This window comes from Pinus tabuliformis, chromosome 6 (assembly GCF_031772625.1).
Source record: "Pinus tabuliformis cultivar Carrire ecotype Pingquan chromosome 6, CPIR1, whole genome shotgun sequence".
Taxonomy (NCBI): Eukaryota; Viridiplantae; Streptophyta; class Pinopsida; order Pinales; family Pinaceae; genus Pinus; species Pinus tabuliformis.
The window spans coordinates 1,866,475,502-1,866,481,808 of NC_142292.1; the positions used below are offsets into that span (position 1 = coordinate 1,866,475,502).

Consider the following 6,307-nt stretch of genomic DNA (forward strand, 5'->3'; position numbering starts at 1 on the left):
ACACTTTACATTTTAGAAAATTAGAAATTATTTTTTAGTTTTCAAAATATTAACTTTAATATTTATTTTTTCAAAACTTCAATAAATTTCACCAAATCTGTATAAATTTTCAAAACTAATTAAAAATTAAAAAAAATTGACCAAAATTAAAAACTATATCCAAAAAAAACTGTAAATTTTGATTAAAATTGAAAAAATACTATTAAAATCCCATTTCACCATTAAGTAAACTACACTTTTACCTATTTTATCTATCTAAAACTGATTACGTGCACATTGAATCCAGCCTTTTGGGATCATGGATATTTAATTCTGGCCTATACGTTGTGTATACCCGCTGGAATCGGGAGCACCTGGACACTGAACGACGTATAAATCTGTAATACGAGATGACGGGTTTTTATTGCTCGCTGTCGTGGATTGTAGGGAATTATGATGATGATATCTCCATTTCTTGGGGATGTACCGACTTATTGGTCCAAGGGTTTTTGGGGAGTCTTTATTGCAGTTGTCTATAATGTGATTTTTTGGAAGTTTTTTTGGTCGGTTTTTCTGGTCAAAATCCGGAAACAATTTATTGGAATCGCAAGTTTGATAGCTAGTTTCTGCACAATCAAAGGGTCCCAGGGGTTTTTCAGGGCGCTGAATCCAAATATGCAGTTAAAAAACCATTTTAACTGAAAGAAATCAAGATTTAACCTCAATTTCTTCCGCCGGATTCCGTCACCGGAATCTCCAAAAAGTCGAATTATAGACAACTCCGTTTTTATCGCTGGACATCGTGCGAATGTGGGTAAATGTTTGTTAACACGGGTGGGAGGCAGGCTTGGAATTTGACGTCTTACGTATTTTGAGTAAGATGTACAAAATTTTCCATGTCAAGTTTGACGTGTCTTGTGCCCATGTAACCCGTCATTTTGACATTTAATTTGAAACGTAAACCGTCTCAAATTATGATACCTCTGTGATACCTTAAATTACAAGCACCTTGAAATTATGGGAGGATGGGACGGTGGACCCGTAAGAGTTCGACTTCGGTCTTAAATTTATTTAAATGCTCCTAGTCGTCACTGCCTAGTGCCTACCATTCCTTCCTTCTTATGGTTGGGAGTAACTCCTCCTTACACGGAGCTACCATCCATGATCCGACCATTATCCCTACTAATGATGTTATTTATGACCAAATTTAATCCGGAGCTACCATCCATGATCCGACCATTATCCATACGACCATTATCCATACGAATGATGTTATTTATGACCAAATTTAATCAGGAGCTACCATGGTCCATCGCAGTATCTACCCTTCAAATTACAACCACTGATTCGAAAATGCAGGGACTAGGAAATTGCCGAAACTTCGCTTCCTTTAATCCACCTATCAAAAAACAATTTAATAGTAAAAAAAAATGAATTATATATCATTGTTTCAGTTTTTTCAACGAAACCAGAATTTCAAAAATCAACCAGATCTCGTTGTTATTTTGTTTTCAATCAATTGGTGTATTATCTTCTAAGACGTCAAAGCCTTCGGACGAGGGTAAAAATAGAGTTTATGCTCGATCTCTCGGCGTGCTCAAAGAGAAGAAAACATCTGGTGGTCGACTCCGGCATTATAGAAAGATTTGGGAATGCTGTCTCTGACGCTGCAGAAATAAAAGGTTTTGACAGAGAGACTTATAACGGGTAAGAAACCTACCCTCACTCTTATATTTGTTGGATTGAAGATATATGACATTTATGTAGGCATTTCTACTTAGTGAAAGAAGCTACCCTATCACCATTTACGATTGGTTGTAAGTTTATTTTAAATGGAGTGACAATGGTGAAAATGAACTTCCTATGGGTGGTAGCATTTTTGAAATGTGGTCAATAAAACCTTTTTTCCCTTGGGAAAATAATTGAGAATAAACAAAGATTCTGGAACAGTAGAAGTTAGCATAGAGCAACAGCAAGTGAAATTAATAGATTTGTCATAGTTAAAAACAACTGTTGATAGACTAACGAAAGGAAAGTTGGATAGTGATAACCTGAAAAACCAAAAATGCATAATTTTTGGCTTCAATCCAACGAATGTTTTTGGTGTCTTTATTATGGTGTTTTGTTCAAAGACATCTAACTAATTTCAACAAGTTTTTACTCTGGACTATTTATGTTGTAATGTTGGTGTTTTACTTGTTAAAATTTTGGTTTTTCCTCTTAATGTTGGATCTAGAAAGTTTTAAGAAAAGAGAAATTCTTATCCTTATAATCATTTGCCTTAATAAAGGGGTACCTGTGTGCACTGAAAATTTTGTATAATACAAATATAAAACATAAAAGAGACACTTAGTTGACATAAAATATATTTATTGTTTTTGTTATTTATTTAGTCACACTATGTGATTTTATAAAAAAGGTTAATGTTGATTTTTTCTTCTATCATCAAGTAGGTTATTTTTTTGAGTTTTTCTTTTTTTTTGGGCAATTCTTTTTTTGGTTAATTTTGGCTTAAATTGGACAGGGATATCTTGAAATTGTAATTTCCAAATGTAAAATCTAAAAAATATTGAGTGTAGTGGGATGCTTTAGATAATTTTCAACTGTAAAATCTAAAAACTATTGAGTGTTGTGGGATGTTAGATAATTTTCAACTACAAAATCTAAAAAATATTGAATGTAGTGGGATGCTTTAGACCACAGCGTTCAGATTAAGACTGGTTTTAATTTTATTTGGAAGGGCATATATTCATCTAACTCTTCAAAAATGAATGGTTATAAAAAAAATGTAGCTTTATTGACAAGTGTATATTAAATAAACATTTAATTAAAAAATGTCAAAACAAAAATGATGAGGGAGGTTGACACTCTCAAATTTGCATACAACGTAAAATGAAGGGCATGAAAAATGCAAAAACGTCATCAAATTTTCATTTGACGGGTAGAGAAGATTTGAAATACCAGGCCTGGTGGGAGGTTTCTTCGGAGTTTTATAAAAAAAATAAAAGAAATAAGAGGTAAATTGTTGGTTAATGAATTTCGTTCGGAGTCTCTTTTTCTTTCGTTCTTGATTGTTATTTTTTTTTTCCTTGACACTCTTGAATTTTTTTAAATAAATGAGAAGGTGAATCGGCGAGGTCTCTCCCAGATGATAGGTTCAACTTTAAACTCCTACGATTTAGCCCATCCACTGCCTAGATTCAGTTAGATTTGGCACCAAAGGGAACAGGTGAACTCATCGGAGGGAGTAGAAGCGGGCTCTCCTCCAGGCATTAGATAGGCGACCCCATCGGGCCTTTTGCTCTATCTTCCGCGAGATTTCTCCCTATTACTTTTAAACAAAGTGAAGTTATTAGGTAGGGTTTCTTCATCTGCATCTTAAATCTGTTATTCATGGTTTTCTTTTTGCCAATGTGTTGGAGCTTAGTTTGAAGGACTGTTTTTTTCCTTGGGATGATGCAGTGACAACTTTGTTCCTTGGTATAATACAAACCTCTGAATCCCATAGGTGCGTGCAATGAGTAAAGGCAAGGCAATCCGCATAGATGTTGGAACAACTTACAGCTGCGTAGCAGTTTCGCAGCATGATAGAGTGGAGGTTATCGTTAATGATCAGGGAAACCGAACCACTCCATCCATTGTTGCCTTCACTCCCTCTAAGAGATTTGTTGGAGATGCCGCCAAATACCAAATTGCAAATAATCCCCACAACACAGTCTTCGATGCCAAGAGAATTATTGGAAGGCGGTTCACTGATTCCTCTGTGCAGAGTGACGTTCAACTATGGCCCTTCACTGTTGTCGCCGGAGACAATGGAAAGCCTGTTATCCAAGTTCATTATAAGGGCGAGAGGAAGATGTTTGCAGACGAAGAGATCTCTTCGATGGTATTAGTTAAAATGAAGACGACAGCCGAAGCATACCTAAACTCTGATGTCAAGAATGCCGTGATCACAGTGCCGACCTATTTTAGCGATTCTAAGAGGAAGGCTACTAGAGATGTGGCCAACATTGCCGGTCTTAACGCCATGAAAATTATTAATGAACCCATCGCTGCAGTGATAGCTTATGGGTTTCATAGTTAGGTTTATTCCTCCAATAGAAAAAATATCGTCTTGGTTTTCGACCTTGGCGGAGGTACCTTTGATGTTTCCATTGTTACTGTGGAGGGAGGTAAATTTGAGGTGAAGGATGTTGGAGGGGACACACATTTGGGTGGCGAAGATTTTGACAATTGGATGCTCAAATACTGTGTTGATAATTTCAAAAGAAAATACAAAAAGGACATGACCACAAGCGCCAAAGCCCTTCGGAGGCTCCGTTCAGAATGCGAAAGGGAAAAAAGAAATTTGTCTTCAGTGGTAGAGACTATGATTGATATTCATTGTCTCTACGAAGGTCTGGATTTTCACATGAAGATTACGAGAGCCAAATTCGAAGAGCTCAATACCGATTTCTTCGATAAGTGCATGTGAATCCTCAGCCAATGTCTGGAAGACACCAGGATGAACAAAGAGCAAATTAACGAAGTGGTTTTAGTAGGGGGTTCTACTCGCATTCCAAAGGTACAGGAACTCCTTCAAGATTTCTTCCATGGTAAAAAACTTTGCAAAAGCATAAACCCTGATGAGGCTATTGCATATGGCGCTGCACTTCAGGGGGCAGCCTTGAACAATGAAGGCATCCAATTCGTCCTCATGGATGTCACGCCTTTGAACCTTGGAGTCAGTATTAAAGAGGGTGTAATCTCTGTAGTCGTTCCCAGAAATACTCCCATTCCAACTCAGAGAGAGGCTTCTTACACTACAACGTGTGACAATCAGGTAGAAGTGTCTTTTCGAGCGTATGAAGGTGAGAGAGCAATGATTACGGACAACAATAGTTGCAATTGTTGTTATGATTACAAGGGTGAAGTTGCAGAGAGGAGAAGGGAAGCTTCAGATAGCTAGTCGTGAGATTAGGACAAGAAGGAAGAAGGATAAGAAAGAACCATCCTCACCCAAAGGACCACTCAAGGCAGCACCTTAATCACCTCAAGTCCATCTCGATCAGTTGAGATAGAAGAGGCACAGATTGCACAAGAGGCTGAAGTGATTGAAGAGGTGCAATCAATACAAATTTATGAGCTTGAATCCATAGCCATTATGTCTGGAGAAAGAGAGCATGAAGGTACCTCTTCAGAAGAGGAAGAATTCAAGAAAGCTTTCTACACTTTGACTGAGATGGTTAAAGTCCTCTATGAAGAGAGGAACACCAGAATGGTTGGAGAGAGTTCTAAACCTCCACATGGAGAAGAAAGATCAGAGGACAAAAAAGATGAGAAGAAGGATTCCAAAGGGAATGGTAGAAAGCCACCTCCATCTCCACCATCCTCATCATCTTCACCATCTAACACAACATCATCTTCTACTACCACCACTACCCATACTCATTCCAAAACCCCAAAAGGAAAAACTCCATTACTGAAATTGGACATAAAATTCGAAATTCCCATGTACAATGGAGAAGTGAACGCAGAAAAGTTGGACAATTGGATTCGACAGTTGGAGGTATACTACAGAATTTAGAACCTTTAAGAAGATGACATAAAGATCTAGTTAGCTTCACTAAGGTTAGAAGGAGCTGCACTAGTTTGGTGGGAAGCAAAGACTCAAGAGGAAATGTGAATCCATGGTAAGATATCCATTTCTTGGGTTGAATTTGTTTCTGCAATTAAAAGACAATTTTATCCTTTAGCCTATATGCAAAAAGCCATTATGAGTTGGCATAATTTTAGGCAACTAAAAGGCCAAACTGTTCAAGACTACACTCAAGAGTTTAGGAAGAGGGTTTTATTGTTGGGAGTAAACTTGAATTCACAAGACACACTCTTGAAATATATTGGAGGTTTACATTCCTATTTGCAGCATACTATCCTTATGTTTAACCCAAGCAACTTAGATGAAGTATGTGTGCAAGTCACGCATCTTGAGGCAAGGGGAAAACAAAACATAGAGGAGAAAGGTGAAAGTGAGGGTAAGGGAAAGGAGAAGGGAGGAAAATGGAAGGGAAAGAAGAATGTAAGTATCAAAAAAGAGAATGAAAAACTCACATGTAAAAACTGTTCTAAGACTGGCCATGATGAAGACCACTGTTGGCAACTTCAACCAGAATTAAAACCAGATAGATTGAAAGCCAAAGAGAAGGGAAAAACTGTTGCTATAGCTGAAAAAGACTTAGGGTCATATTCAGGGGATGAGACAAAAATTACAGCTATGGGTTTGAAAGGTCAACATGTTGAAAGCACTAGTTCCTCAAATAGTCACAACAACACTCCAGATGAAGACAAA

The 6,307-nt window shown here is 37.3% G+C and overlaps 1 pseudogene; it reads left to right on the forward strand.

The window, feature by feature from the left end:
* Window positions 1-3,493: 3,493 nt before the first annotated feature.
* LOC149266571 (heat shock 70 kDa protein 1-like) lies at window positions 3,494-4,927 on the forward strand (annotated as a pseudogene).
* The last annotated feature ends 1,380 nt before the right edge of the window (window positions 4,928-6,307 follow it).